Raw genomic sequence first — 11,504 nt, 5'->3', positions numbered from 1 at the left:
ATTTAATTAAAGGTACTGCCTTCGGGCAGGCGTTGTAGGGTGCTAACACATTCCCTACGCGTAACCGACTCCCGAACCCAATCTTTGGTTTTCGTGGACTGTGTCTTCTCTTTATGGTTTTTTCCATAGTTTTCCATAATAAACTATGGTGGCGACTCCAAAACTTTCTTAACCATTTTTTCTCTTTGGATCTTCGTCTCGTTGCGATTCCGGTTGCGACAGATGACGACTCCACTGGGAACGCTAGAGAGTCAAGACATTTAATTATATGCGCGATTTCAATGTGGTTTTGCTTTATGTTTTTCTTTCCTTTTTCTTTATCTATGATTGATGTTTGAATAATCGCGTGTGAATAACTTTATTTGTTGGATATTGAATCCTAGGGTAGAAAATATGTTTATATCTGCTTGGGAAATTTTCTGGTTGTTTTGCAGGTGAGGGTTTGGATGTGCATGATGTTCTGCCTTCACACACACACTTTCGGCATATCATGAGTGGGGCCCTATACCCGGGTCTGAGCGTAACTTAGAATTACAGGAGTTGTGTAGCAGTGTCACTCTGGGATGTACTTCCTGTTTGGCTATCGTGAGAACTCCAGCTAGAGTCTGTTCTCTTCATGTGTGTTTCCACACCTAGTTGATTACTCGACTGTTGTGGAGATACTTTGAAGGGGGCCATAGCTCTAGTGACCTTTGACCTTTAGGTTCAGGGAACCATCCTGGTGAAATTGCATATATATGACCTTGAACTCGAAATAGTGAACCTTTGTTAGGNCACGATGGGAGAAATGTGTACTTCTGTAATCTTCACGCTGTTCGTTCTTTTTTGAAAATAATTATATTACATTTCATACCATGCATGTGTTTTGTTTCGTCATGTTGTTTTATTATCATGCATCATATTCATACATCATTTAGTAACATGTTGATTTTAAGGGAAAGCACAGGTACCTACTTGATTTCGTACGAGATGGATGTTGATACAAGATTTGATGCCACACGGCACACCGACTCTTCCGATTTAAGAAAGAAGTATAGTCTAAGGACCCATGTTGGAAATTTGACTGGGCTGATAAACTTGGGCAAAAGGCTCAAGACCATAAAGAGAGAAACCTTTCAGAGGAGATATGGAAATCTGTTGAATCTAATGGAGGTTGAAGTACAGTTACCCGCTATCACAGCCTTGGCACAATATTATGATTCTCCNCTTAGATGTTTCACATTTCAAGACTTTCAGTTGGCGCCAACTATAGAGGAGTTTGAGCATATCTTGGGTTTGCCACTGGAGGGCACCACTCCCTATCAACATTTAGAGCATCATGCCTCTATACCCACCATTGCCGCCATAATGAAACTACATCCCAAAGAGCTTGAAGACAGGATGATGATGAGGAATCAATTGCATGGGTTGTCACAGGGATATCTGGAGCAGTACTTACATCACCTGGCTGATAAAGAGGATTGGGAAACTTTCATGGATGTATTAGCCCTCACCATATATGGCATTGTCTCGTTTCCCAAGATAGAAGAATTCGTGGATTACACCGCAATAGACGTCTTCGTAGCAAGAAAAACAAGATTAGAGAATCCTGTAACGATAGTTCTTGCGGATGTTTATGGGCCTTGAGTTTTTGCCAGGAGAGAAAGGGAAAGAAAATTCTTTGTTGTTTACCGGCGTTGTATACATGGATGACAGTGCGCGTGTTTAAGGAAACGGTCGACGTCAAGAGTCTGTCGAAGACTTTGTCACACCAAGGGCTTAAAGATAAGGGAGGAAACGATTGGGCCCGATTCTTTTTGGCTTGAGCGAAAGAAGTATAAAATGGCGCCTTCCTTGGCTCGGAAATAAACTGTCTATACGACACTGTGGTAGCTTTCCTAATGTGCCTCTCATAGGTGCCCAGTACTATATGAATTACAACCCCCTTTTAGTTCAAAGACAATTTGGGCATCCCATGAGAGAGGCACCTTCACCAGATTATCTTGCTACCCTATTCATTTATTATGAAGACAGGCATTTCATCGAACTGTTAAGAAATGTTAAAAGCGCTTGGGAAAACGTTGTTCGAGCAGAGAAGGACTTGAGGAGTGGAGTGATGGATAGCAGGGTTAGTTATCACACCTGGATTCTGGAGAGGGTAAAAGAAGTCAAGTTTCCTTTCAAGCCAATCAATGATCAATCGGCTAGTGAAGGACCATCCCAAGCCCCAGAAAGTGAAGAGGTGAAACAATTGAAGGCTGAGATGGAGAAATTGAGGGTGAGGAATGCTAGGTTGGAAAACGAATTACAGAGGGCGCACAATGATTTTGTGGATATGAGGAATGATAATGAAGAAAAGTCACGGGCTTATGAAAACATTGTCAAAAGCCAGAAGGCTGAGAGGGATTATACATTCCGAGTGAAGCAGGCATAAGGGTGAATGAGAAGAATGTGGCTTTAGAAGAAGGCAGACAGTGGAAACAACTATATGAAGAAGCCAGGAGAGATAAAAGGGAAGCCCTAAAAAGACTAAGAGAAGCACAAGTCCAAGTACAAGAAGCGGGGCATCAAATGAAGGAGATGGCTACATCATTTGAGGCGGAGTTGAATCAGGAGCGCTAGAAGTTGGCAGAGGCTGAAGAGGAGTATCGTGCCATGTTAAAGGAGATGGAGGATTACATCGAGGAGCAGGAGGAGCGATGGAGGTCGATGGAATTTGAAGAAAGGCATCAGGCCTTAATAAAGCGGATGAAAGAGCAGATCGCAGAGCAAGAAACGGCTGTAAAGCATTGGAAGGAAAGCTTCTCTCAGTTGGCTGCTTTGGCAAATGGGGCAATTGAAGACATCCCCAAGATGGTGTCGAATGCTGAAGCAAGTACTCATTTTCGTAACCCACCAGCGGAAATAGAATTGTTTATTAATCATTGTAAATGGTTGGTGGGAGAGATGAAATCTTTCATTGCCCGGGCGCGAGATTGATGTACATCAGAATTGCGTGTTTTGTTCCTTAGACGATGTAATGAATCAAATTTTCTTTAAATGAAAGATAAGGGATGTTTGTTTGGTATCGACTTGTGTTAATTTTCCATCAGTAGTGTCATCGTTATCCTGTGGTTTCTACTTATCACTAGCATGCATCATGTTTTCTTTTGTTTTGCATTTTTCATCCTTATCTAATTTAACTTAATAAAAATAATCAACCAGTACAAGTGAGAGAACAACGACAAATTTTCCACGACATCCGTACAGGACCAGAGCTAACTCAAAGGTCATGGAGAACTGGGAGCAGTCACATGAATCTATTAAGGCTGATGTCAACCAGTTGAAGGATCAGATGGCCTAGATTTTGGCAACTCTCGAAGCCCTGAAGACTACTGGAGGGTCTACGCCTGCGCAAGTTGAGGGAAGTGCTCAATATTACCCTCCGTTATTCAATGCTGGGAGCCAATCTGTTCATTTCCCAATGTACGGATTACCCCAGACTACACTCCACCCGTGGGAGAATACACAAAAGCGGAGCATGCTTCATTCTCTTTTCCTACCACTGCCAATGTACCATCAATCGGTACTCAGGGACCTGTTGTAATGTCCGCACCCATGGTAAGTGAAGGAATGAATGCAAACACGTCTGATGGAATACGAGTAACTCCGGTGCCTCATGTGATTACCGGAGAGGGCTTTTCTTCTAAAGCTGCACCACATACTTTGTTTCAGGGGGTAATCAGTAATGTCGACGGAGCAAAGGATAAATTGGAGAGCCTGGAGGGGAGATTGAGGGCTGTTGAGGGATTTGAAAGTTATGGGTTCGGAGATGTTGCCAGATTGAGCTTGGTTCCTGGCGTAAAAATACCACATAAGTTCAAGGCGCCAGAGTTTGAGAAGTATAAGGGAAATACATGCCCTAAGAGCCATCTAACCATGTATTGCAGAAAGATGACTGCATATGCTTATGATGAGCAGCTGCTCATCCATGTTTTTCAAGATAGTTTGGCTGGAGTGGCATTAAACTGGTATACCCAGTTGGAGCCGTCTCGAATTTGTTGTTGGGCGGACTTGGCTGATGCTTTTGTGAAACAGTACATATACAATACACATATATATTGCGCCAGATCGTTTACAGCTACAAAACATGTCGAAGAAGGACAACAAAACTTTTAAGGAATATGCTCAATGGTGGAGGGAATTGGCTGCACAAGTTGAGCCACCTTTGTATGATAGAGAAATGGTGGCAATGTTTGTAAATACGCTCCAACCACCATTTTATGAACATATGGTGGGGAATGTATCTTCAAATTTTGCTGATATCATCATAATAGGCGAACGAATAGAGATCGGGTTGAAAAATGGGAAGATTGCATATGGCTCGTCAGTGGTTGCAAACTCCCAAAAACCCAATTTCAACTCAGGAAAACGGAAGGAAGGAGATGTGCATGCAACATCTGCAACCCCCGTGTGGAGAGGTCAGGCTCCCACTCATAACTATCGACAATACTTGGGTCAGCATCCACATGCAGCTAACGCGTCATTTGGTCATCAAATTAGGCCTCAACAACAACAAGGGTACTATCAACCACAATACATCCCGACGAATAATTGGAGGGGAGGGGCAAACGTAGGTTCCAATATGACTGTGGGTCCAAATACTTATCCAAGAAGGAACCGGGAAAGAAATTATGTTAACTTTACCCCAATTCCTACAACTTATACGAAATTATTGCCTCATCTTATCAAACAAGGTCTGGTTGTCATTTGTCCCCTGAAGCCCATGCAGCCTCCGTACCCAAGAGGTTATGATGCAGATGCAAAATGTAGTTATCATGGAGGGGTCGTTGGTCATTCCACTGAGAGGTGTCTGGCTTTCAAGCATAAAGTGCAAACTCTAATCGATTCTGGGTGGCTAAAGTTTCAAGAAGATAAGCTTAATATCGAGGCCAATCCTTTATCCGGGCATGGAAGTGCTTCGACGAATGCCGTCGAAGTGAAAGAACATGAGTTGGTGAGAAATGTGAGAGAAGTCAGGAGCTCCAGGAGGTTTATTTTGGAGGCGTTGCTGAAAGTGGGTATCTTGAAAGGCGATGATGATGGGAGTATGGCATGTGCGCTCCACCCAGATGCTGAGCACTCTATTGAGGAGTGTGTTGAGTTTGAAGAAATTCTACAAGACCTGCTAGATCGTGGTCTGATGCAAGTATGCTACAAGAGTGAGGAGGAAGAAGTATTTGCACAAACTGGTGATGAATCCGGCATAACTTTACCAGAACCATTGGTGATTCGTTTCACTAGGACTACACCTATACCACCAACTCAAGGATGGTCGCCCGTTGTTATCCGTGTACCAACCCCTTTTCCTTACAAGAACGAAAAAGTCGTCCCATGGAGATATGGGACACATGCGTTAGACGAAGCACAAAGCGTTGATCCTGTCGTCAAAAACATATCAGGCATAGGTGGAATGACGAGGAGTGGTCGAATTTTCACACCACCAGAGTTGGCACGAGAAAGAGCTAATGATAAAGAAGCAATGATGGCCGCGAAGGCAAAAGAATTCTTAAAGGGGAAGGGTGCACAGACAGAGGAAATCCCCGACAAGGGAGAGAAGAAAGAAGTGTCTGAAGAGGAGGCTTGTGAATTTTTAAAATTTATACAACAAAGTGAATATAAGGTGGTGGAACAGTTAAACCGTATGCCTGCTCGTATATCCTTGTTAGACTTGCTCATGCATTTTGCATCACACAGAAGTTGTTAATGAAGATACTCAGTGAGGCTCACGTGGAGCAAGGTATTTTGTTGAATAAATTCGAGGGTATTATTGGCAATATTGTTGCTAATAATTATCTCACCTTCACGAATGAAGAGATACCTGCTGAGGGAAAAGGGCATAACAAGGCTCTTCACGTCTCTGTGAAATGCCTGGATCATGTTATAGCGCGTGTCTTAGTGGACAATGGCTCCTCTTTGAATGTCATGCCAAAAGCAACCTTGGAAAAGCTACCTTGCGAAGGAATGCATATGAAGCCAAGTTCAATGGTTGTGAGGACGTTTGATGGTAGCAAAAGAGAAGTGATGGGAGAAGTGGAATTACCAGTGCAAGTTGGCCCGTGTGTCTTTCAAATAACATTCCAAGTTATGGATATCGTGCCAGCTTATAGTTGTCTGTTGGGGCGCCCATGGATCCATTCGGCTGGAGTTGTGCCTTCTACACTACACCAGAAGCTGAAATATGTGATGGGAGATAAGCTGGTGATAGTATCAGGAGAAGAGGATCTTCTTGTGAGTGGGCCATCATCCACGCGCTACATTGAGGCGGCTGAAGAAGCTCTCGAGACAGCCTTCCAATCGTTGGAGATTGTGGGAAATGCTTGTGTGGAGCCGTTTCCAGTAAATCCTCATCTATCATGTGCTTCTATTATGATGGCCAAAATTATGCTGAAAGAGGGCTATATATATGGGGAAGGTTTGGGCAAATATCGGCAGGGGAGAGCATTCCCTCTGGAAATCGTTGAAAACAAGAGCAGATATGGCTTGGGGTACAAGCCTACCAAGGAAGACAGGAAAAGGATGATTGAAGAAAGAAAAGAACGCAGTCTAGCCTGTGCGGAAAGACGAGAGCCCAGAGAGAGCAAAATCCACATTGGTGACATCAAGGAAAGCTTCCGCAGTGCTGGGTGGATCAACACTGGCCAGGTAGCAGCCGTGGAGGATGAAGACAAGCCTCAAAGCTCGAGTTTTGTGTGGGCTTGCTCCCCGGATACCCAACTCAGCAATTGGGAAACACTAGATTTACCCGTGATGCTTAATGTGAATAAAATGTAATAGTTTTAATTAAGCCTATAGTTTCGCTTGGGGCTTTAGAACTGAGGTTTTGCGGATTAACTTTTTACTTTTCACTCAGCGTGATAATAGAGTTGCATTTCATCATCATTTGGCATATTTCTTTGTTTTCTTATTTATTTATACTTTTTCACAAATTTAAATGATGCAGATGTGACAATGATTGTTTTGGAAATAACCATATCAATGTTCCTAATTTTGAGCACCCTATCAATAATACGGAAGATGATTTCGAAGATGATGTTGAACCCCCTCCGGAATTGTTTAAATTAGTGGAACAAGAATCTAAGGAGATAAAACCCCATCAGGAGGAGATTGAAATACTCAACTTGGGAGAGAAGGATGAGATAAAGGAAGTGAAAATCGGTACTAGTATGAAAGCAGGAGTGAGAGAAAGATTGCGTGCCCTATTGAAGGAGTTTAAAGATGTGTTCGCGTGGTCTTACAATGACATGCCAGGTCTGGATACCGATATTGTGCAGCATAAGCTCCCACTCAAGCCAGAATGCCCTCCAGTCAAGCAAAAACTAAGAAGAATGAAATCGGAAATGTCCCTAAAAATTAAAGAGGAGGTCCAAAAGCAATTTGATGCAGGACTTTTGGCTGTGGCAAGATACCCACAATGGGTAGCGAATATTGTACCAGTGCCTAAGAAGGATGGAAAAGTTCGAATGTGTGCTGACTATCGTGATTTGAATCATGCAAGTCCGAAGGATAATTTCCCGTTACCACACATCGATACTCTAGTTGATAATACGGCCAAATTTTTGTTATTTTCATTCATGGATGGATTCTCGGGATATAATCAAATTAAAATGGCACCAGAAGATATGGAGAAGACAACCTTTATCACGTTATGGGGAACATTTTGTTACAAGGTGATGTCTTTCGGACTCAAGAATGCTGGAGCAACGTACCAAAGGGCAATGATGGCACTCTTTCATGATATGATGCATAAGGAAATTGAAGTTTATGTGGATGACATGATTGCAAAGTCGGAATCAGAAGAGGAGCATATTCTCAATCTAAGGAAATTATTTGAGAGACTGAGAAAGTACAAGCTCAGGTTAAATCCTGCCAAATGCACGTTTGGAGTGAAATCTAGAAAATTGTTGGGTTTCATTGTCAGCCAAAAGGGGATAGAAGTTGATCCTGACAAAGTGCGAGCGATAACGGAAATGCCTGCGCCCANAACAGAAAAGGAGGTTCGAGGTTTTCTGGGAAGATTGAACTACATTGCTCGGTTCATCTCCCAATTAACCGCTACTTGTGAACCAATGTTCAAGTTGTTACGAAAAAATCAGGCTATAGTCTGGAATGAAGATTGTCAAGCCGCTTTCGAAAAGGTCAAACAGTACCTGCAAGACCCTCCTGTATTGCGTCCACCTGTGCCAGGAAGACCGCTCATTTTGTATTTGACCGTATTGGATAATTCAATGGGTTGTGTATTGGGTCAACATGATATATATTACTTGAGAAGAAGTTCACAGACTTCGAACAACGATATTCGTCGTTAGAGCGAACTTGTTGTGCACTGGCGTGGGCTACTCATCGTTTAAGGCAATACATGTTGAGTCATTCACTTGGTTGATCTCTAAAATGGATCTTATCAAGTATATTTTTGAAAAGCCTGCTCTCATTGGAAGAATAGCTCGATGACAGATGCTACTATCGGAATACGACATTGTATATGTTACTCAGAAATCTGTCAAGGGTAGCGCTTTAGCGGAATATTTAGCCCATCAACCCATTAGTGATTATCAGCCAATGCAACCTGAGTTTCCTGATGAAGATATCATGGCTTTATTTGCTGAGAACAAAGAGGACAAAAATGAAAAAGCCTGGACGGTATTATTCGATGGAGCCTCGAATGTAATGGGGCATGGAATAGGGGCAGTGCTTATCTCTCCTAAGAACCAATACATGCCAATGACTGCAAGGCTGTGTTTTAATTGCACGAATAACATCGCAGAATATGAAGCTTGTGCTATGGGTATTTGAGCAGCAATAGAGTCTAAAGCAAAAATTCTGGATGTATATGGAGATTCAGCTTTGGTCATCCATCAGTTGAAGGGAGAATGGGAGACTAGGGATACAAAATTAATTCCATACCAAGCTTACATCAGGGGATTAATTGAGTATTTCGATTCCATCACGTTTAATCATATACCGCGAGAAGATAATCAATTAGTAGACGCGTTGGCTACTTTGTCATCGATGTTTGAAGTTGATCACGATGCAGAATTGCCAATGATTGAAATGAAGAGTCATGCGGAGCCAGCGTATTGTCATTTTATCGAGGAGGAGGTAGATGGTAAACCTTGGTACTTTGATATCAAGCATTATCTTAAGACCCGAGAATATCCAGAGAAGGCATCTGAAAACGATAAAAGGGCATTACGGAGGTTGGCTGGTAGCTTCATCTTAAATGGGGATATCCTATACAAGAGAAATCATGACCTGGTCCTTCTCAGATGTGTGGACACAAAAGAAGCCGAGCTGATACTAAAAGAAGTGCACGAGGGTACATTTGGCACGCACATGAATGGGCACTCAATGGCCAGGAAGATACTGAGAGCGGGGTATTTTTGATTGACTATGGAAAATGATTGTTGTACACATGTGAGAAAGTGTGAGAAATGCCAGATGTACGCAGATAATATCAATGTGCCGCCCACAACCTTGAACGTGTTGTCTACACCATGGCCTTTTTCGATGTGGGGAATAGATGTCATCGGAGCTATAGAGCCAAAGGCGTCAAATGGACACCGTTTCATATTAGTCGCAATCGACTACTTCACCAAGTGGGTTGAGGTTGCTTATTATGCTAATGTGACTAGAAAGGTGGTGACCAAGTTCATAAAAAGGGAGTTGATTTGCAGATACGGGCTCCCTAACAGGATCATCACTAATAATGCCACTAACTTGAACAACCAGATGATGACAGAGTTATGTGAGGAGTTCAAAATTCATCATCTTAATTCTTCTCCTTATCGTCCAAAGATGAATGGGGCAGTAGAGGCTGCTAACAAAAATATCAAGAAGATTGTGCAGAAGATGGTGGTCACATATGAGGATTGGCATGAAATGCTTCCTTTCGCTTTACATGGTTATCGCACTTCGGTACGAACATCGACTAGGGCAACGCCTTTCTCGCTTGTGTATGGAATGGGGGCAGTACTTTCGTTTGAAGTGGAAATTCCATCTTTACGAGTTTTAATGGAAACCCAATTAGAAGAGGCTGAATGGGTTCAAGCTCGATATTCGACCAGCTCAATCTCATCGATGAGAAAAGATTAACAGCGGTATGCCATGGACAATTGTATCAAAGAAGAATGAAGAAGGCATTTGACAAAAGGGTACACCCAAGAGAATTTCATGAAGGTGAGTTGGTGTTGAAGAAGATTCTACCTATACAAAAGGATCATAGGGACAAATGGACTCCAAATTATGAAGGGCCATTTGTAGTAAAGAAAGCTTTTTCTGGTGAGGCACTAATTCTCACAAGAATGGATGGAGAGGAGTTACCGTTGCCGGTTAATTCTGATGTCGTAAAGAGGTTTTACGCATGATGATTCCGTAATAGGGGTTGCTATAAAGGAATATTGTTGTTATCTTTAAAGCATATTGTATTCTGTGTTATTTCATTCAATCAATTTTGCACGGTCGCCGTCATATTTTTTTGTGGTTGGCATTCATTAGGTGACATTGCATGTCGCGCTAAGCTTTTAGGTAAAATGAAAATAAAAATAATTAAACGCGTGTTGATAAAAGCATCACAGGTATATCCGTTTGGCTGACTCGGTCCTAGAGGATGTCGTGAAAAAAAAGGAAAAGACGAAAATACAGATGATGAGTTTGTTGTTAATAAAGTTGTCAAGGGCATAGTATTTTCGAAAAAAAAAAGAAAAAAAAAGTTTTGAAAAATACCGTTGGTGAGTCCTTTCTTGATAAAGCATTTGCATTCACATTACTTGAACCCTAACCTTTTCGTTTCCCTTAAGACAAAGGATTGTCATACGTATAATATTGGGGCAGTTTTCATCATCTTACATATCACCAATAATCCGTTGATCAGGGAGATATAAATAAAAAAAAAAGAAAAAAAGAAAGAAAACAAAGGAAGCAAAGCAAGGAAAAAATGAAGTCGATGTGTCAAACACTACAGAGTTTTGTTTCAGGTTTAAAGTCGCGAGAAAGTCCGGCAAACAAGATTCAGAGTGGACGTGTGGCCATTTTTCGTTATCCAAACGTCAAAAGAAGTTTATCCAATTGCACCCCTTTTGAGCCAAAATTCATAATTGTTTTCATCACCCTAGACAAGAATCATTAGCATATCGATGTCAACCTAAAAGGGTACATCATAAGCATCCAAAGTGGAGGAGGAAATCTCTAAAAGAAAGAAAAAACAGAAATGAAAAAGGAAAGTATCATAAAGGGCCACAACAGGGGCAACGAAAAGAATGATTCAAAAGGAATTTTAAAAAAAAAACAACAATGAAAAAATAAAGGATGCCTGAAGTTCAAATCCCTAAAGACAATTGACTGGACACCTTGCAAATGATTCTTGTTTAAAACACTTTAAACGTCAAACACTTATTTGGGCCTTCATTATCCCTTCTTTCAAAACCCTTTGACCTTTAGCCACGGTACAAGCCAATAAAAGTCCACGCTGACTGAAGATTGTTTGTCTT

The 11,504-nt window shown here is 41.8% G+C and overlaps 1 pseudogene; it reads left to right on the top strand.

The window, feature by feature from the left end:
• The first annotated feature begins 2,634 nt into the window (after nucleotides 1-2,634).
• On the top strand, nucleotides 2,635-10,382 carry LOC106770236 (annotated as a pseudogene).
• Nucleotides 10,383-11,504: the final 1,122 nt, after the last annotated feature.

The sequence above is a fragment of the Vigna radiata genome, chromosome 8 (assembly GCF_000741045.1).
Source record: "Vigna radiata var. radiata cultivar VC1973A chromosome 8, Vradiata_ver6, whole genome shotgun sequence".
NCBI lineage: Eukaryota > Viridiplantae > Streptophyta > Magnoliopsida > Fabales > Fabaceae > Vigna > Vigna radiata.
Note: the sequence above shows the minus strand (reverse complement) of the source record. Positions and strands in the feature narration are given on the sequence as shown.